The sequence below is a fragment of the Anabas testudineus genome, chromosome 23 (assembly GCF_900324465.2).
Source record: "Anabas testudineus chromosome 23, fAnaTes1.2, whole genome shotgun sequence".
Lineage (NCBI taxonomy): Eukaryota > Metazoa > Chordata > Actinopteri > Anabantiformes > Anabantidae > Anabas > Anabas testudineus.
In genome coordinates, this window is record NC_046631.1 from 16,267 (window position 1) to 39,326 (window position 23,060).

The window sequence follows — 23,060 nt, forward strand, 5'->3', positions numbered from 1 at the left end:
GGGGCATGTCTGGGCCCATAACCTGTTGGCTCTCTTGCAGCGGTTGTCTCTCTTGCCGCCCGGGAACTCTCTCCCGTTGCTTCAGCCGAAGTAGACATCCCTGACACATATATTAGCCTCTAGCTAATAAGACACATGGACACCTGCTCTTGTCTCAATTTGCCTCGCTCCGCTCGCTCAGCTTCTCATCATCAAGAGGTCAAGGAGGGGCGTCTCTTTTATTCAACACGCAGAACAGTCAATGACGTGAGTACACAGAGATCGTCTATAGTGACAGTCATCGCACTCACACATGTATTGTACAAGCAATGTTTAAAAACAAAAGTTAATAAGTTATCAAATATGTTGCCTTTACACTAAATATAAGCAGGAAACTCCTTTCCAACTGCTTCTGAATCTGTGCAGCAACCAAGGCTTTTCTCCAATACAAAATCCTTATGATGGTCGTACACGCTTTCTCTCGGCGAGAGAAGCACAGCAGCATCGACATGTGTGTATTGTAGTGTACAAGCAATGTTTATAAACAAAAGCTAATAAGTTATCAAATATGTTGCCTTTAGACTAAATATAAGCAGGAAACTCCTTTCTAACTGCTTCTGTATCTCTGCAGCAACTAAGGCTATTTTTATGGTCGCAAACGCTTTCTCTCGTCAAGAGAAGCACAACAGCATAGACATGTGTGTAGTGTAGTGTACAAGCATTGTTTATAAACAAATGGTCAAAAGTTATCAAATATGTTGCCTTTAGACTAAATATAAGCAGGAAACTCCTTTCTAACTGCTTCTGTATCTCTGCAGCAACTAAGGCTATTTTTATGGTCGCAAGCGCTTTATCTCAGCGAGAGAAGCACACAACCATTGCCGTGTGTGTAGTGTACAAGCAATGTTTATAAACAAAAGGTTATTTGCCATCAAATATGTTGCCTCTTGACTAAATATAAGCAGGAAACTCCTTTCTAACTGCTTCTGTATCTCTGCAGCAACTAAGGCTATTTTTATGGTCGCAAGCGCTTTATCTCAGCGAGAGAAGCACAACAGCATCGTCATGTGTAGTGTACAAGCAATGTTTATAAACAAAAGGTTATTTGCCATCAAATATGTTGCCTCTAGACTAAATATAAGCAGGAAACTCCTTTCTAAATGCTTTGTAATAGTTGTAGCAACTTTGGATTTTCTAACCATTCAAAAGTAATATTATGGTCGCAAACGCTTTATCTCAGCGAGAGAAGCACACAACCACAGACGTGTGTGAAGTGTAGTGTACAAGCAATGTTTATAAACAAAAGGTTATTTGCCATCAAATATGTTGCCTCTAGACTAAATATAAGCAGGAAACTCCTTTCTAACTGCTTTTGAATAGTTGTAGCAAATTAGGCTTTTCTAGCTGGTCAATCTCCTTGTTATGGTCGCAAACGCTTTATCTCAGCGAGAGATGCACACAACCATAGATGTGTGTGTAGTGTATTGTACAAGCAATGTTCATAAAAAAAAGTTATTTGCCATCACATATGTTGCCTCTAGACTAAATATAAGCAGGAAACTCCTTTCTAAATGCTTTGTAATAGTTGTAGCAAGTTGGGCTTTTCTAGCTGGTCTGTCTCTTCATTATGGTCGCAAACGCTTTATCTCAGAATGAGATGCAGAAAACCAGTGTAGTGCAGTGCTTCTCATATAGTCTAACCCCAAGGGGGTGCGCGGTGCTATGCTAGGGGGGGCTTGTGTGACGCCAGGAAACGTGCTTTTTGGTCGTACCATACCTGCAGAAAAGTACAGGGAGAGGGAGACAGAGAGGAGGAAACACAACTACAGGAGTGAGAAGACACAAAGTTAATGACGTGCAATTGTGGCATTTGCATCGATACAGTAGAAAGGAGAGGAGCTCAGTTTATCAGTAGAGGTCCCCCAGCAGACTATGCTATATCAGCATAACTAAGAGATGGTTCAGAGTTACCTGATCCATCTCTAGCTATAAGCTTTATAAAAAAGGAAAGTTTTAAGTCTAGTCTTTAATGTGGAGAGGGTGTCTGCCTCCCGAACCTGAACTGGGAGCTGGTTCCACAGGAGAGGGGCTTGATAGCTAAAGGCTCTGCCTCCCATTCTACATTTGGAAACTCTAGGAACCACAAGTAAACGTGCAGTCTGAGAACGGAGAGTTCTGCTTGGAAGATATGGAACTATAAGGTCTTTAAGATAAGATGGAGCCTGATTATTAAGAGAGTTATAAGTGAGGAGAAGAATTTTAAATTCAATTCTGGATTTTACAGGGAGCCAATGGAGAGAAGCTAACATAGGAGAAATATGATCTCTCTTGCTAATTCCAGTCAGAACTCTGGCTGCATTATTTTGGATTAACTGGAGGCTTTTTAATGAGTTATTGGGACATCCTATTAATAAGGAATTACAATAGTCCAGTCTGGAAGTAACAAATGCATGAACTAGTTTTTCAGCATCACTTTGGGACAGGATGCTCCTAATTTTAGCAATGTTTCTAAGGTGAAAAAAGGCAGTTTGAGAGATATCTTTGATGTATGAAGTGAAGGAGATATCCTGATCAAAGATAACTCTGAGATTTCTTACAGTATTACTTGAAGCCAATACTAACTCATCAAGGGTGAGAACGTGATTAGACATAGTGTCTCTAAGATTTTTAGGCCCAAACAGTATAACCTCTGTCTTGTCTGGATTTAGAAGAAGGAAATTGGAGGGCATCAAGGCCTTTATGTCTTTTAAGCATGCTTGAAGTTTGACTAATTGATCAGTCTCTCCTGGTTTCATAGATAAGTATAGCTGGGTATCATCTGCATAACTGGAAATTTATTTATGATTCCTAAGGGGGACATATATAAAGTGAAAAGAATGGGTCCAAGCACAGATCCCTGTGGAACTCCATATCTAACTTTGCTGTGCATGGAAGATTCATCATTAACATGTACAAACTGATAGGTACGATTTAAACCACTCTAGTGCTGTTCCTTTTATCCCAATGACACGTTCCAGTCTGTGTAATAAAATTCTGTGATCTAGTGTCGAATGCAGCACTAAGATCTAAACAAGACGAGTATAGAGAGTAGACCATTGTCTGATGCTAATAGAAGATAATTAGTGACCTTTACCAGTGCTATTTCTGTGCTATGATGTACTCTAAATCCTGACTGGAAATCTTCATACAAGTTATTGCTACGCAGGTGGTCGTACAATTGCTTAGACACTACTTTTTCAAGAATTTCAGAGATAAAGGGCAGATTGGATATTGGTCTATAATTCGCTAAGACCCCTGAGTCCAGAGTAGGCTTTTTGAGTAGGGGCTTGACTACAGCAACCTTAAAAGCCTGTGATACGTAGCCTATTTGTAAAGATAGATTGATCTGATCTAATATGGACGTGCTGATCAAAGGTAAGACATCCTTGAGGAGTCTAGTCGGGATGGGATCTAAGAGACGTTGATGGTTTAGAGGAATTAATTACTGAAAATAATTCAGAATGATCTACGGGGAGGAAGCAGTCTAAGTATGAGCGTGGTCTTGCAGATGAATCTAAAGTTGTTGTACAGTCCATGCTGTATGCAGGGAGGATCTGATAATTTTTTCTCTAATAGTTATGATTTTATTTGTAAAGAAATTCATAAAATCATTTCTGCTGAGAGTTGACGGAATACTAGGCTCAACAGAGCTATGACTCTTTGTCAGCCTGGCTACAGTGCTGAAAAGAAACCTAGGGTTGTTCTTATTTGCCTCTATTAATGAGGAGTAATATGAGGTTCTCGCTTTACGGAGGGCTTTTTTATACATTATTAAACTATCTTTTCAGGCTAGGCCAGATTTATCTAAATTGGTGGAACGCCACCTCCTTTCCAGCTTATATGATTTCTGCTTTAAGCTATGGATTTGTGAATTGTACCATGGAGCTAACTTCCTCTGACTCACTAGGCAAGGAAACATGGAAACTGTGCGGCACCCACAGAGTCACACTTTGAATTGAGTGTGTCATTACACTGGAGTGACATGCTTCACCAGCTCCATTTGGAGGTTGGTTGATGTGCTTTCCACGTCAATCAAAAACTGATTACTGAGCAGTTCAAATCTGTATTTCTGTGCTTCAAAGTCAGCAAATCTAGTATGTTTTCAGCAAACTGTGCACTTGGCTTGTTTCGTTTGGCCATTTTTGGGGAGGGTTGGAATAAGTTTGTCCAATGTGACTGGTTGCATGGATGCTAATGATTGTCAGCAGAAAAGGAGGTAAGTTGGCACTTACCAGTCTCGACTGACGTGCCAACATACTAACAAGATCTGGCCCGAGTTTACTCAACTCAATGAATTAGGTTGATAAAATGTGTATATTAGTACACCTCCCAGCATGCAATGGTTGAGTTAATACTCTCTAAATACCTAAGAAGAACAGTATTTTATTAACATAGTAATCATGGTAACTTTCTATGTGTCTTTAATACACACATATATTAGATCACAGTTATTTTCTTTCACAACAGTATAAACTATAAGAACCATGATAGAAGTGGGTGTTAAATTCAGTCCCTACACCAGCACTCTTCAAATTTTTAAAGGCGCTTGGTGCATCTTAACATGATTGTTATGTATTCATTATTGTACATTTTGGCCCAAGCAGAAGCCTGTATATTATGTTAAATGCAGTACTATGTTAAATGAAGTGTTATTGTTGTTCTCCTCTTGCTGCTGAAGATCACAGATTGCCCTGCATATCCTTTCTTATTCTAATGAAAGGTAAAAAATTTCCCAGCAGATTTCCTGGACATGTTTTTTAGTTTAGGTTTGTTTAGGTACACAGTGCACATGAAGGACTTAGCAATGGTTTTTATGATGTCAGCATTAGTGTTTAGCTTTGAAAGAAAACGGTCTATAAAAAGGTCTAGTAACAGCGCTTTGAGTTCAAACTAGAATCCTTCTGAAATATCAACTGTAATCTCAGTTAATTAAATCATATTTAATAATAAATCATATTCAATCAGTCTGGTTCCTCTACCAAATACACAAAACAAAGTTTCAATGTTTCCCCTGTTTCTTTATGAGGTTAAATGAGGCATATCATTAGTGACTGCAGATCTACATGCTGTTATATATACATACATACATATATATATATATATATATATATATATATATATATATATATATATATATATATATATATATATATATATATATATATATATATGCTATATATATATATATATATATATATATATATATATATATATATGTATGTATATATATGTATATATACATACATATATGTATATATGTATGTTTGTATATATATCACACATATATGTGTGTGTTTGTGTGCATTGGTTTTTGTTTATTCAGTTTGCATGTAGACATGAGAGACACACAAATTATTTAATTTTAATATGATTATTTAAAGTTTTAAAGTTGAATTATGGTAGTATCCTAAAATTTATTATAATTTTTTGGAGTCCTCCAAAACACAACAACATAGAAATCAGACATATGAATTGTTTAATCAGCTCCCTCTTGTTTTTATTCTTTTTCCTCCTCATAACACAACTTTAATAAAACCCCTGGGTTTGCCTGAACCTGTGCATAAGAATCTTAATAAGGATTTTAAACACAACCTTAACATTAGTGTCTATTTAATATTTACCCCTAGCCTCTCACTTCCACAAATTAATTTCCTATTAACCTATTTTAGTTCATCCCCAACTTTTACCCCTCATTTCCAAGTCCCTTCCCGAATCCCTATTACTCACCCTCACTCTTCACCCCTAACACTAACCCCGTGATCTTATCCCCTACCCTAACCCTAACCTTAATCATCACTTTTTACCCCTTATCCTAACCTACTAACTAACTTAACAACAACTAAGTTTCAAAAATACAGAATAAACTGTATTTAAAATTACATGAAAGTGGGGTATGCAGAAAAATATATGGCATTTACTGTGACACCAATCCGGAAGGAGTTGAGGTGGGAGTAATTTTATATGTGGTACATCTTTGAACAATTACTGCCCAGGGATCGACTGAGAGCAGGTTCCCAGAGGAAGGCCCATACATTTCAAGTCCCTTGTGAGGGGGCACTGGTTACTTGCCTTTTTCCTATCCACCTAACCATAACCCTTACCCTAACATACCCAGGATCATTAGACAGGCCTGCTTTGAAAAGCTGTCTCAGAGTCTTCTTGGGGGTTGTAAGGAAAATTTTGTCAATTTTGCAATTTTTTGATAAGAAATATTATAAGAAAAACCTTTTTTTTTATGTTCCAGCTGAACCGAATTATATATGGTGCAACTTTATCAGAGTTTATTGATGAGTCGGGGAATACAGCCACCAGCCAGTGCACTGCTGTTGACTCTCTCCCCTGCTCTGTGGGGGGGAAGTCAATTGAGACAAAGTACTTCACCTAACCCTAACCATTGTGCAACTTAACATTGATATAATATTGATAGAACATTGAAAATGATAAAAAAAAAAAAAAAGGTATTGAGAAACGAACTCCTTCAACAAAAGGTGTATGGACTGAAATCGGGGAAGGACCGTGCACAATCCTGTCTCAGGCTACTTTATGGTCTTTGACAGGGTTTTTTTTATACCCCTAATCACTGGATACTTATGCTTAAATCTAAATGTGGCTTACTACTTAACTGACCCTAAGCCTAAGTTTGACAAACCTGCTTCATACAGCTTCATACAGTCTTCTGGGGACTGGAATGAAAAGGGTTTGGTAAACTATGTTGACCAATATTGATTATTATTATTATTATTATTTTGGATCCAAGTGCCAAGCCAATAAACTCTATCAGAAGCACATAATGAGTGAAACAAATGTGCCTGGGGACATAAGTTACATGCATCGGCCCGTGCCTTGACGTTGACTCTTTACACCAAACAGCACTTGGCATATACCAGGGCGGGGAGACTCAAGTGAGACACACTAATTCACGTAAACCTACACCAACTATTTAAACACTTTAGAAAGTTATTATATTACATCGTGGTGTTTTCAAGATGATTATGGAAGACACACTTATCGTTCTGTCAGCTTACAGGGCTGCCATGCTGACATGATCTATACAATCTATTCAAAAGCTGATAAAAACAGTATATTTTCCTAGTGCAGTTTAAAATTAGGATTTTGCAAACTGTCAATATTTATCTTCATTTAAAAACAAACATCCAGATTTTCTGTAGAAGGTCGAGGAGTAGTTTGACAAGTTTGCATTATGGACTGGGGCTTTTATGAAAAGAGCGACAAAAACAATTTTTAAATAATTTAGCATATAGTGCCTCTTTGAACTTCTATCTGGCTCCTAATGATGTTATCTGGAGGATTGTTTCCAGTTTAGATGACATCCTCCTAACTGCAATTATGTAGTTCATTTACAAGTAGAAAGGTATTTTAATATAGGGAAGAAAGGGGGAGATTTAATACAGCTCATATTCTTGTACTTTCCAAATTAAAACCATAAGACAGAAAAAAAGAGTAAAAAAATTGTAGGAGCTATGCAGCACAAGCAGCTTGAGTAAGGACAGGTTTCTATAATGATAAATAACCAAAGGTAAAACTAAAGAGGTCACAATTGATTATGATTGAAACAATTATGTTTTTATAATCTCAAAAAACTCAAAATCGTTTTTCATGTAAATTTGGGATTAGAGGTACTTTGAGTAAAACAAACAAACTTTAAGTCTGAAAGGAGCTACTAATTTGCACTGCCACCTAATCATCATAAACACAGCCTAACTGGCCCTTTCCCGCTACATTGACACATGTTTGGGGTGAGCAAAACTGCCAAACAGGTGTCTGTGGAAAATTGTATAAAACACTGCATTTGCACCAGCTCTTGGCATTGTACCTGCAGTGCTGGGGGACAGAGCCAACTGTGTGCACCAGACCACATGCGCGCGTGTGTGTGAATAAGGTGATTAGTGATGCAGAGCTGCTTTGCATCCCTGTTGTTTGTTCTCTTATCAGAGGGTCTCAGCACTCTGATACTGGATGGCCTTTTGTGCAAGACAAGCAGCAGTGTTATTACTTCTCACTTGAATAGAGAACTTTGTAATGAATAATGATGGAAATTCAATTATTGACTAAACTATATTGTAGAACTTGCTCCATTGAGTTGAATCATTTCTGTGGTTCTGGAGACTATACTCTTAGTGATGAAATTCTGCTTGGCACTGAAAATCAGCATCCCAAACTGCAGAAACAGTGTGTTGAACAGCCAGGGAGGATTCATAAAAGATGAAAAATTCAAGATGCACTTTTTACACACACATGATTTTCTGGTGCATGTAGTCACACACCAAGTGTGTTAGAAGTGCACCCCCTCCTTTTTTTTAAAAAACATGATCCTGTTTTGTCTTTGAATGGGTCATTTGAAATTAGCTCACAAACACACCCCACAACAAACTTGGCTTAATGGTTTATGGCTGCAGGATTTATTTCAAGACTAAAATCTTATCTAATATCTGTCAAATATAATATAATTAACATATATCAGATATAATATCTATCAAACAACACAAGAGGATTGATTCACAAGAACTAACTTTTAATAAAAATTAAAATGACTCCTCTCACAGAACAAAATAAAAAGAAACAATCAAATGTGGACTGTTAAATATCAGAATCTCTCTCCTCTAAATCTCTGTTAGTGAATTATTTGAGTGACTGGTGACTATCAAGTAGACTTATTTTGTCTTACTGAAACCGTGCTGCAGCAGTAAAAATATGTCCATCTGATGAGTCAACCCACCCCAAGTCATGTTAATTATCATGTTCCTACAAGCACAGGTCAAGGTGGAGGAGTAACAGCAATCTTCCACTCAAGTTTATTATTCAAACACAGACCTAAACATAGTTTTAGACTTTATATCTGATTTAGTTCTTAGTGCAGATAAAGTCATGATAGTGGGTGACTTTAATATCCATGTACATGTTGATGATAACTGATGTTGATGATTTAATTCACTATTAGATTCCATTGACTTTAACCAAAATGTAAATAAATACGAGCACAGGTCAAGGTGGAGGAGTAACAGCAATCTTCCACTCAAGTTTATTATTCAAACACAGACCTAAACATAGTTTTAGACTTTATATCTGATTTAGTTCTTAGTGCAGATAAAGTCATGATAGTGGGTGACTTTAATATCCGTGTACATGTTGATGATAACTGATGTTGATGATTTAATTCACTATTAGATTCCATTGACTTTAACCAAAATGTAAATAAACCCACTGTCACAATTAAGTGAAGCCACGAGGCAGGGGTAACAGATTTAATAACAGGTAAACTCAAAAAGCAGGAAAACAGGTGAAACAATCTGTAATTATGGCCAGGGAGAGTGGGGAGTGAAGTGGTCCATATATGGGCATCAAGTAGTGACTGGTGAGTAGAGCAGTGGCAGTGGAGTCGGTGGAAGAGGGAGAGAGGGGGACAAAACTCAGCTGGGCAGATAGCAGGCAGGAACTGTAACACCCTCTGGCTGTTTTAATCACACCCTTGATCTTGTTTTGACATATGGTGTTGAAATTGATCATTTAATAGTTTTTCCCCCAAACCCTTTTTTATCTGACCATTTTTTAATAACAATTTAATTTTGAATTGAATTTACAGTACCAAAATTGAATTTACAGTACCAAACTTTACTTCACCTCAGTAGATTCACTACAGTAGATGTTTATCTGAAAATGCTTTTGACAAATTTAAGGAACTGATTTCATCTTTTATTTCAGAGCCATGTACCAACACAAAGGAGGATCCTAACATTACTCTAGCACAAGTCAACTATCTTGTTGATAATATTGCAGCCTCACTCTGAACAATACTCACACTGTTGCTCCTCTAAAAAAGAAGCTAGTGAATCAGAGGAGACTAGCTCCATAGTACAACTCACAAATCTATAGCTTAAAGCAGACGTGTAAGCTGGAAAGGGGGTGGCATTCCACTAATTTAGATGAATCTTGCCTAGCCTGGAAAGATAGTTTAATAATATACAGTACTGTGCAAAAGTCTTATGCACCATTTGCTGTGTCCTTTTATGAACAATGACCAGTATTTATTTCTCTTTTTTTTTACATTAAAGAAACAAAAAGTGTTTTTTTGGCTTTTGCCTTTCCATAAAAAATATTTCTGGTAAAGCTTCCTTAGGCTGCGGAAGGACCAACTTGGCATCCACATGAAGCTGCCAGATGCTGAACCAGGTCCTTGCTGGACTTCTGATCTCTCAAAGAAGAAACTCTGGGAAACTTCTTATCAGATCTTCCACTTCTGTTTTTGTCCTTGACCTTTCCAGATTCCTTTACAGAGGTTACATTTATTATTTGTCACTTTAGCCAACATAATGTTAAAACAAACATGTTCATACTGATATTTTTGTGTTTTTTATCAATGTGAACATATTCCTATGTATTCTAATCAAGTGACTAGAATATAAATAGGTATATAGTTATAATAGCACTGCCAAACCAAAGAAAAATATAATGGTGTCTAAGACTTTTGGATAGTACTGTATATAAAAAAGTCCTCTGTAAATCTAAAACCACATATTACTCCTCATTAATAGATGCAAGTAAGAACAACCCCAGGTTTTTTTTCAGCACTGTAGCCAGGCTGACAAAGACTCGTAGCTCAGTTGACCCTAGTATCCCCTTAGCAGCAATGATTTCATGAATTTCTTTACAAATAAAATCATAACTATTATAGAAAAAAATCATCAGATCTTCCCTGCATACGGCATGGATGGTCTCATATGTACAATAGCTCTAGGTTCATTTGTGAGACCACACTCGTACTTAGACTGCTTCCTCCCCGTAGATCATTCTGAATTAATTTCAGTAATTAATTAATTTAAACCATCAACATGTCTCTTAGACCCCATCCCGTCTAGACTACTCAAAGATGTCAGCACATCCATATTAGAGCAAATCAATCTATCTTTACAAATAGGCAATGTAACACAGACTTTTAAGGTTGCTGTAAAGTTAAACCTCTACTCAGCCTACTCTGGCCTCAGGAGTTTTAGTAAATTATAAACTAATATTTAATCTGCCTTTAATCTCTAAAATTCTTGAAAAGGTAGTTTCTAAGCAATTGTAACCACCTGCACAGGTGGTTAATAACTTGTATGAAGATTTCCAGTCAGGATTTAGAGTACATCATAGTACAGAGACAGCACTGATAAAGGTCACTAACGATCTTCTATTAGCATAAGACAATGGACTACACCCTACACTCTATACTCGTTAGATCTTAGTGCTGCATTCGGCACTATAGATCACTTTATTACACAAACTGGAACATGTCATTGGGGTTAAAGGAAAAGAACTAGGCTGGTTTAAATTGTATCTAACCAAAAGTTAGATACAGAGTTCCACAGGGTTGTGTGCTTGGACCGATTCTTTTCACTCTCTCCTGTAGTTGTGCTTCCTCCTCGCGGTCTCCAGCTCTCTCTGTACTTTTCTGCAGGTATCCTCGACCTATATATCTCCAGAATCCAGTTGAACTGCCCAATGATTTTGCTGCTTGTTGTGGTTTTTGTTGCATGCTGTTCTTTTCTCTTTCCTCTTTCCACTCACCCCAACCAGTCGTGGCAGATGGCCGCCCACCGTGAGCCTGGTTCTGCTGGAGGTTTCTTCCTGTAATGCTTGCTTAAATGAGATTGTTAGGTTTTTATATCATGTTTTATACAGTTCTACTCTGTAAGGTACATGAGTGCCTTGAGATGACTTCTGTTGTGATTTGGTACTAATAACAAAGAAAATTTAATTGACTTTAATTTTATCTGCAGGCCTGAAAACTTTTTAAATATTTTTCACGACAATGGTGGATTGGATGGTGATAAAGTAGCATGTTTATCTTACACCAGTATAACTTGCAGCTCAGCTGGGTCTGTTGCTGCTACAGTATCTCCATGATCTCACTGCTGTCTTTCTAACTCCTAGTGCTATCTATTTTTTCTTCATTCGTGGTTTACAAGTGTCACAGCCATGTCAGCAAAGACGGTGTAGGTGGGAGCACCACCTCAAAAGCAATTGTTTTTGAGAGCACCTGTTTGCAGACATGAAAATTATCAGTCAGTTAAATAATGTCTTTCCCATTTAAACTCATAATACTGTAAAGAGATTCATAGACCCTGAGGAAATCTCAGTGTGTAAAGATCCAAAACCAACACGTCCTTAAGTTCTGTCTCCCACACACTATCCAGTATGTTACAATGTTTCAGGCATATTTTGTCTCTGTTCCATTGTCTGTTTCTGTTGCAGCAACAAACTCTAAACTTGCTTCTCTTCACAAAATATAATTCTGTTCATCAGTGAAAAGACTGATTTGTATGTAGTTTTGTTAGATAAAGATTCAAGCAAATGAACAAATCACAGATTTTGTTTTATAACTGTTCTAGAAATGAGGTTTGTATGTTGAAAAGTGTGCTGTTTGTTCTTTATGTTGGTCTTCAATTCATTTACACGTACATTTGTCATCTATAGACATTTTGTACAGTTTGTCTACAAATAATGTGGACAATAACTCTTAACTATGTTTTAGAAATTCCAGATAGTGTTGTATCAGGCAATGACACATATGTTTCATTCGCATCTCCACTGCTATGTGGGACAGATATTGAGAATGTTCCCTCATACAATGAACCAGCACTGTATCTCAAACCACATTAACAGCAACAAAACATATGCATAAAATGTCACAGCAATTTCTAAAATTTCAAAAGTATTTCTCTAATAATAAATACAAGTGAATTATAATTTATGTTTTATGTTTTAGCTGTTGTTCTGTATGGCATAATGTCACACATGTATCACAGATGAGAGCATGAGGGGATGTACTCCCAGGGGATGTGATGTAGGAGGAATAGTTTGGCTTTTGTTATAAACTGTGTGCATGTTGCTGCTGGCTGTGCTGCCCATTGGGGAAGGCCTGCAGATAGTGATTGATTGCTTCAATTGCCCCACTCCAGACAATCTGCATTACAGCTCTACGCGAGGAGACTGCACCAGGCACAGAACATACATCACAGCTCTCAGTACATGACAGCTTTCTGTGTATGGTTGCATGTGGTAAGTGTGTACATATATTTATATGACATTACCTGTAATAATATTGACCACTAGGTGTCATTATGGAAACATGATATAATCTGAGGTTTCTACAGGTGCACTATAATTTTAAACATGTGAAAAGCGTCATATCAATCTATTTGAAAACAATTACTAACTAACTAATTCACAATTGATGATCCACAATACTGTATATGGTTGGCTGTAACAACTGTCCTTAGGCTGAAATGGGCTGTGGGAACCTTGTTACCACCAGAAAGATCACAACATTAACCGCGTAATGTCCTTTGGTTCTCGACCATGGTTTTAATATCAGACATATCAAAAAGAGCACAGATTAGTCCAACTTGTCATATATCAGCACGGGGACAAAAAAAAGCAGTAATGATCAGATACAGATCAAATTCAGCAAAAATACAGGTCAAGGTCAGTGTCAAACTAGATAGTAACAGTCTCTTTTACCTGAGGGAAGTTTTTTAGACTCAAGTGTGGGTAAGGTGCAAAAGGCTAATCTGGAGGTTATGGATAGTAAAAAGACAAAAATGTGACAGTAAGTAACTGAAGTTGGTAAAAAAGGCAAGTTTTACAAGGGTCACTTTAAGTTATAGCAAATGTCAGTTTCATGAAACAAAGTTTCATGAGGTTCGTCACTCACATGATGTGAGGCAGCTTATTTCTATAGTAGAACTATGACCATGACCAAACCTGTTTTGGTTTTAAATGACTTGTCATCATTCAGTATTTCAAATGTCACAGCTGCTAAGAAGATGGTAGCCTTATCACTACCTCTCTGTTAACCACTAGAATGTCTCTTTTCTGGACACTATACTGTATAGTTGGAACTCTCCACTAGTGTATTTAGAATAACATGGCAATAAAATAACTGTCACAACACAGGGGTTACAATTCAAAATATTTCAATACTGCAAGCAAGGTGACATATTTTTTTAAATATAATTTTAGAAAAACTAAAAAGTAAATAAAGAATACACATACAGTTCCTATACAAAGTATTCATCCCTTGGATGTTTTAACCATGCTAAAAGTTTTCAATAAAAAAAAGTAAAAAAATAATAAAAAAAATATTAAATAAAAGTAAATAACAAATTTTCGAAAAATACCTCATTTGCAGGGTTGCTTGGGGATTGTGTGTAAACAGTCCTTTTCAAGTCCATCTACAAATTCTCTATTGGATTGAGGGCTGGGCTTTGACTCAGCCACTCCAGAACATTCACCTTGTAATAATAATAATAATAATAATAATAATAATAATAATAATAATGAATACTTTATTGATCCCCTTGGGGAAATTGTGGGCAGACAGCTGCTAGACGGTTCACATGCCTATTGTGAACTCTATTTGTGATTTAACACAAGTTTTCTCTTAACTTTCTCCTTGCCACTCTGCCATAAAGCTTTGACTGGTGAAGAACACGGGTAACAGTTGTTGTGTGTACAGTCTTTCCTATCTCAGTTGCCGAAGCGTATAACTTCCTCAGAGTATTCATTGGTGTCACTTAGTTTGTGTGGATGGCCTGTTCTAGGCAGATTTAGACATGTGCCATATTCCCATCATTTATGGTGATGGATTTCACTGAACTCCGGGGGATGTTCAATGCCTTGGAGATTTTTTTGTATCCATCCCCTGACATATGCTTTTTAATGTCTTCTTCTCTGAGTTGCTTGAAGTGTTCTTTTGTCTGCATGGTGTAATGGTAGCCAGGAATACTGAATAACCAGTGACTGGACACAAGTTTTTTTATACTGCAATCACTTGGGACACATTCACTGCTAGCACCAAATATCTAGACCTCTGTTGGATTAGGTCAGTGATTTTAAAGGGGGTAAATATTAATGCAAACACTGACCGTACATATTTTTATTTAATTGTCATTACATTGCAGAAACCTGTTTTAACATTGACATCAAGTATCAAGTATCTCAGTATTTGTAAATATATTTTTTTGTTAAAGTCACTAACTTTTATTGACCATGACTGATTAATGTCAATAAAAGAATAAAACATCCAAGGGGGTGAATACTTTCTTTAGGCACTGTACATAAAAGCAGTCTTTTTTTTTTGCACTCTGAATATCTATTTAGTTTCAACCCAACACTAAATGAACTACTGTGTGCCATAAATCTCAGCATGCAAACTGTTAAATTGATATAGTAATACAAAACATAAAATCACATAATGTTTGAAAGTTTCAATATTTACTTACACCCCAACTTTCCACAGTGAGAAGGTAGCTACATAATCTGTTGTTTGTATGTTAAGTTAGTTATAGGTTAAGCTCCATTATCCTTACTCATCACACCATTTATACTTGCCTAAATTAATTATATTTAAATGTTTATATAGCGCGAAATAATAGAATTATCTCAATGCACTTGACAAAAGGAGAAATGAACTTTATAAACTCATAGAGAGAACCCAACAAACCCTGTTGAGCAAGCACTAGGCATCAGTGGAGAGGAAGTTTAAGGAAGAAACCTCCAGTAAAACCAGGCTCAGGGTGGGCGGCCATCTGCCTTGACAACATGATAGTAGACAATATAAAGGAAATAGATAGGGTACAATCAGGGAGCATGCCAGCAACTTCCTGGTGCATCCAGCCAGTGGGAATCTGAAACATTCAGCCTCCTCCCATGATGAGGACCTAGAAGAAGGATAGAAGGCTGCTCTCTCTCTTCTCTTCTTCTATCTCATGAAACAGAAACACTTCTTTGATAGCACTTTGATGTTTTTCTTCTTAAGCCAAAGGACTAAATGTAAATGGTCCTTTACTAAATGTAAATGTAAATGTAAAAGAGAGAGAGAACAGCACACAGCCTATGTGCTCATGTGCTTGGGAGAAAAAAAACAGAGTTATGGGGCAGTATTTGTCTCGATTAATGCTGTGATCTTGTCTGCAGGTCTAAATGGGCTATGCTGGAATACTGGTTCAGTATTTCATTGAGGCTGAAACACAGAATACTGGTACATGACCATGTCACTAATTGAATGTTAGGGCATATAAATGCGTTTTAAGTTTTGATTTAAAGACTCCACAGAGTGGGATTGTCTGATGTCAGCAGGTAGGCTAATCCAATGTTGGGTTACAGTGTCCTTCTCGTTGCCCCTCTAGTTTAATTTATTACTTTGTCCTCATCTATCATTTCTTAAGATATATGTTTTGAAGTTGGTATATGACTCTGCTGTTAGTAAGATGTTTTAATTGAATATGAACATCTGAAAAGGTAAACAGTAGTAAAAACATTGACAACTATTTGACCAGAGATAACCTGCCATTGTTACCCTGCTAAGATAGAGCCATATAAAAATCAAAGTGCTGTAGGTGCACATAGATTCTTTACACTTTACCCTTTACTAACAAAAAACACACTCACGTCAAATGATTTTATTATCTGAAACTCAGCTAAAATTTTTGGATTAAATTGAAATAATGAGCAGCTCCTTCTAAACTTTTAATAGCCTGTGCAATAAAAGAAATTGTGTCATGGGTCCTTTAATAAAGGAAGTTAAGGAATTGCTGTAACAGGGACAGTCAGACATCAGGGAGCTGACAAACTGGGTTCTCCACTCTCCTTGTTCTCATTTCATTTAGTCAGGTCAGCCCACTTCCCTCAGTTTCAAGTCAGCTTCAGCCAACAGCAAGCAGGGGCAGGTCTAGACATTTTTAAAGAGGTAGCCAAACTGGGGCAGATAACTGTGCTTTTAGAAATTAATATACCAAATATTATTAATAATGAATTTGTTCGTTCAAAGTAAAAGAAGATGATTTTGGTCATTTAAATCTGATTTTGAATGATAAATGTATGTCCCATGATGCTCACCTCCACTGGCCTGCCTAATAATGTGTGGCTCAAGCACCCTGACAGAAAAAGTTGTTTTGGGTTGTGTCTCTTAGAATGCAATTGAAAATGATGCATTGAAATTGAAAATGTCAGATCGAGATGTCAGGTCTTCTAATCAACTCTATCATATTTCTGGAGAATTAAGACGCACCACCTAAAGTGGGGTGGATGCCGTCTCTCCTAATCAGCCCAGGTTTTCTCCTAAAAGTTTTCCAATTGTCTATGCAGCCCACGTTGTTTGCGGGACATCACAGATGTGCGGTTAAATGACGACATTACTGGTCAGACTGGGAAGGGGTCCAGAGAAAACTACAGAGTCCGACATCGTTTTTGCAATGTTACACACCAATTCCACGTTAATTTTTGTGACTTCCGATTGGTGTACTTAGGCGTCATTATCTCATGTGTGCATTATTATCTTACTGTATTTACATCTATCCTTACACTGGAGTTTTTAAGTAAACCTGGTCGTGGAGAACCTTTGGCGAGTGTCTGGTGTTATGCTTCCTACGAACTGTCACCCAATTCACAGCTGCTTGAGAACTGCCGGAGGACAGCCAACGGGAGCAAGGCTGGGTGGCTTGTTTCCATGGTGCAGAGCCGAGTCTCCAATGCTGCAAAAAAGTAACTACGACTCTTACTCCAGTCGCTGTGCACCAGAACTACGTATTTAGTTTGTTAGGGGTGGCTGTGGCTCAATAGGTAGAGCAGTCTGCCAATCATAGGATTGGTGGTTCGATTGGAAAAAAAAAATGGACTGGACTAAGAACTCAGCACCGGCTGTACTCTCTGAGGAAACTCAGTTCCTTCAAAGTCTGCAGCACCATGCTGCAGATGTTTTATGAGTCTGTGGTGGCCAGTGCTATCTTTTATGCTGTTGTCCGCTGGGGCAGCAACATGAAGGTGGCTGACACTAACAGATTAAACAAACTGATTAGGAGGGCTGGCTCTGTTCTGGGAGTGGAGCTGGACCCTCTACATGTTGTGGCTGAGAGGAGGATGCTGTCTAAACTCCTCTCAATCCTGGACAATCCCTCCCACCCACTGCACAGTTTGTTGGCTGGACAAAGGAGCACATTCAGCCAAAGACTTATTAACATTAAATGCTCCACAGAGCGCCATAGGAGATCCTTTCTACCTGTGGCCATCAATTTGTACAATTCCTCCCCCCTCTGTAAGGGGTGGGGGAAATGATAGTTGTGTCATACACTTGCTTTCAATCCACATAGAGTATATATATTGACCCAATTTCATTTGTCCATTTTACATATTCTGTATATATATTGAATTTTTCTGTATTGATGTTATTGGTTATGTATATTTATGTTGGTGTTGGATCTTTCATGGTTGTGGTTCCTTTTCTTTTTGTCTGTGTTGAGAACAATGGTAATAAGGCAAAACAATTTACCTCTGGGATTAATAAAGTTTTTTGAATCTTGAATTTTGAATCTTAAAGCATACAAACTCAGCGAGTCAGCGTCGACATCAGGAAGTGATGCAATACGCCTATCGTAGGAGGAGCAGCAGGATAAGAGTGGAATCCCATGGCATAGCTACCGTTCTTGACGAAAAGTGCTCAGTTATTGCATGTTCCAATCCACACCGAAGTCTTTTTAACTTACTGTCAGAGCAAGACAGGAGGGTTGAAGAAGGAATAAATTCCGGGATTAATTTGCTACTCCTCCAACAGTAAGTTCGTTTATGATATATTGCTGCGTAGTAACTGTAGTGAATTATCAGTCTATGCCAACTGATGTGCTTTTCTTTCAAACATGAAACGGTCCTACAGTTTATTTGTTGTCAGTCTGTAGTTAGTTTAAGAAACACTGAGGTTATGTCTCTTACAACCATCAGATCTGTTTGTATTTCACAGCTAAGTTGGCTTGTGGATTTGGGTTACGACACCCCTAACACAGGGGTGTCAAACTCAAATTCGCAGTGGGCCAAAATTAAAAAACTCAATCTTTATTGAAAAATTAACCACAATAGTGTATGTTTTCCCATCTCTCCAGATATGTAATGTTGAACCTCTTCATATGGAAGCAAACTTTAGTTTTGCGTAAACAGTGAATCTGGAGCAATCAAAGCCAAATATTATAAACAAATGAGAAATTTAATTTGAAATGGTGGTATTCGTTTCTTATTATGTAAATGGTAAATGATCTGCACTTATATAGCGCTCTTCTACCTAGCTGTTACTCAAAACGCTTTATACTGCGTCTCATTCACCCATTCACACACCGATGGCAGAACTGCATGCAGTGTGTCGGGACGAAAATGTGGAAACTGTGCAGCACAGAGTCATCCTTTGACTTGAGCGTGTTACTACACTGGCATTCAATCAGCTCCATTTGGAGGTTGGTTGGTGTGCTTTCCAAGTCAACCGCAAAAAAATTACTGAGCAGTTCAAATCTGCATTTCTGGGCTTGAAAGTCGCCAAATTGCCCGGTAAACGGAATACGCTGATCTTTTTTTTGAGACCTCTGCACTTGGCCTCTTTCATTTGGCCATTTTCCAAGTTCCTAAATCGTCATCTCCTCCTGCTCTAAATGATTACAAACCAGTCGCCCTCACCTCACATATCATGAAAGTCCTGGAGAGACTGGTTCTGACCCATTTGAGACCTCAGGTTGAGACATCACTAGACCCACTACAGTTCACCCATCGCCCCCGGGTTGGAGTAGATGATGCTATTGTCTACCTGCTTCAGCGAGCTCTCTCACACCTGAACAAGGCAAACAGCACTGTGAGGATCACGTTCTTTGATTTCTCCAGTGCCTTTAACACCATCCAGCCTGTCCTGCTGAGAGAGAAGCTCCTGAAGATGCAGGTAGACTCCTCCACAGCCTCCTGGATAACTGACTACCTGACAGACAGACCACAGTTTGTACGACTGCAGGGATGTGAGTCTGAGCAGGTGGTCAGGTATTATTATAATCATTAAGATGGTGCAGATCTTTTACCAGTCTGTTGTAGCCAGCGCGATATTCTTTGCTGTTGTCTGCTTGGGCAGCAGCATCAGAGCACCAGCGACACTAAGAAACTGAATAAACTGATCAGAAAAGCTGGCTCTATGCTGGGGGCTTCTCTGGAACCTTTAAAGCAGGTAGTGGAGAGGAGGATGCTGCACAAACTGCTGAGCATCATGGGGAACAGCTCACATCCTCTCCACAGCCTACTTGTCAAACAGAGGAGCAGTTTTAGTCAGAGACTTCTCCAGCTCCGCTGTGACAAGGAAAGGAACAGGAAGTCATTTGTGCCAACAGCCATCAGCCTGTACAATGGTTCATTGAGAGAGAGTCAGTGTCCACTCTGACAGTTTAACAATATGTAACTAAGTCACTTTCCATTCAAGTACTGTATGTTATTCATACTTTCATTTGTGGATTGTCGTTGTGTAGATTTTTTTACTGTTCAAATGTTTTCTGTGTAATGGCTGCTGCACCACCAAAATTTCCCCTTGGGGATCAATAAAGTATCTATCTATCTATCTATCTATCTATCTATCTATCTATCTATTTTTGGGGAAGGGTGGATTAAGTTTGTCCGATGTGACTGGTTGCATGGATGCTAATGATTGTCAACAGAAAAGGAGGGGGCGTTTGGCGGTCTCAATGAACGCACTATAAACATTCTGGGGTTTGTAGTATTAGCGGTGTATGCACTATATACTGGCAGGCCAGCTCTAATACACATTCAATTCAATTCAATTCAATTCAATTTTATTTGTAGAGCGCTTTTTACAATTGACATTGTCACAAAGCAGCTTTACACAACCAAAGAACAGTACATGAACAGTGAATGTGTATGAGTCATAATAATGTGATTGTCCCTGATGAGCAAGCCGAGGGCGACAGTGGCAAGGAAAAACTCCCTGAGAAGGCAACAGGAAGAAACCTTGAGAGGAACCAGACTCAACAGGGAACCCATCCTCATATGGGTGATTACATGCTGTGTAGGCAGCAGTCCAGTATAACAGTTAAAGTCTTTTAAGTTAATATGGAGTCCAGTTAGTTATTGCAGGCAGACTAGTTCCATTCCTTGACTATCGAGCGTTGAGTTGAGACCTCCAAGAAACAGCTTCCGACGTCCGCCGAGGCCGGGACCGACATCATAGTAGCTTGTGACCAATCCAGTCTCCAAACACATCCCAAAGGGCAAACGGTGGATCCAGGCGACGAGATCTCCAGCCAGAAGTTGGGCATCAGGACGAGTCAGACAGGTCCAGAGGGCAAAGGGTGGAATAACGTGTAGCTCGACAGAGAGACAGGAAGAGGGAAAAGAGAGAGGGAGAGGGAAAGAGAGAGAAGAGGAGAGATTGCAGTTAGTTGTATTCACAGTCAGATAAAGTTTGAGGTGAATGTATATTTAGTGTAGTGCAGCAGGGACTCCGGCAGGACTAATTATGACAGCCTAACTAAAAGGGTGGGTTCAGAAGAAAACACAGACATGAGGGCGCACTGGGATGTAGAGCAACCAAACACTTCACCATCAACAAACCCGAGTGATCAGTGAGAGTTGGGAAGACAGCATCTAAACATACCAGTTCACCATAATGCTCTACGTCCATGAGTCCTTCCCAGATCTATTTACTCAAATGCTTGACTAAATAGGTAGGTTTTCAGCCTAGACTTAAACACTGAGACTGTATCTGAGTCCCGAACGCTATTTGGAAGGCTATTCCATAACTTTGGGGCTTTGTAAGAAAAAGCTCTGCCCCCAGCTGTAGTTTTTAGGATACGAGGTACTGACAGGCAGCCAGCATCCTTTGAGCGAAGTAGGCATGGTGGATCATAAGACACTAGCAGTTCACTTAGATAATGCGGCGCAAGACCATTTAATGCTTTAAATGTCAAAAGTAGTATTTTAAAATCAATGCGAAATTTCACGGGGAGCCAATGAAGTGTAGATAAGATAGGCGAGATGTGATCGTATCTTCTGGTTCGAGTGAGGACTCTCGCTGCTGCATTCTGAACTAACTGAAGCTTGTTTATGCACCTGGTTGAACAGCCAGACAGTAAGGCATTACAGTAGTCCAACCTAGAGGTGATGAAAGCATGGACTAATTTTTCTGCATCATTTAGTGACAAAATATTCCTTATCTTGGCAATATTTCTGAGGTGAAAGAAGGCTGTCCTGGTGACATTATCTACATGAGCTTCAAATGAAAGACTGGAATCTAGAATCACACCAAGGTCTTTGACTGTTGCACTAGATGTAACGGAAAGGCCATCTAGAGTTACGGTGTGGTCTAACATCTTGCTTCTAGCTGCAGATGATCCTATAACTAGTACTTCTGTCTTATCAGGATTTAGCAGAAGGAAGTTAATTAGCATCCAGTCTCGTATATCCTTTACACATTGCTCAACTTTATTAAGCAGTTTGATCTCATCTGGTTTTGATGAAACATATAACTGTGTGTCGTCAGCATAACAATGAAAGTTAATACCATGTTTACGGATAATGTTGCCCAGAGGAAGCATGTAGAGGGAAAAAAGCAGGGGGCCTAAAACTGAACCCTGTGGAACACCAAACTCCACTGGAGAGCATGTGGAGTAATCGCCATTTAGATCTACATACTGATAACGATCAGTCAAATAGGACCTAAGCCAGGAGAGGGCCGTTCCCCTAATTCCAACAACATTTTCTAGTCTGTGAAGGAGAATACTATGGTCAATGGTGTCGAAAGCTGCACTGAGATCGAGTAGCACAAGCATAGAGACACTACCCTGATCAGAGGCCAATAGGAGGTCATTTACTACTTTAACAAGTGCCGTCTCTGTGCTGTGATGAGGCCTAAATCCTGACTGATAGAGTTCATGTATGTTATTTCTATGAAGATACGAGGATAGCTGCCCAGCTACTATCTTTTCGAGAATCTTTGAGATAAAGGGGAGGTTTGATATCGGCCTGTAATTTGACAGCTGACAAGGGTCGAGATCAGGTTTCTTGATTAGCGGTTTAATAACTGCTAATTTAAAACACTTTGGGACATACCCACAGCTGAGTGAGGAATTTATGATTGTCAGCAGGGGTTCTATTATTTCTGGCACTATCTGTTTTAGAAAGTGTGTCGGTATAGGGTCTAATGTACAGGTTGAAGATTTTGCAGAAGAGATGAGTGA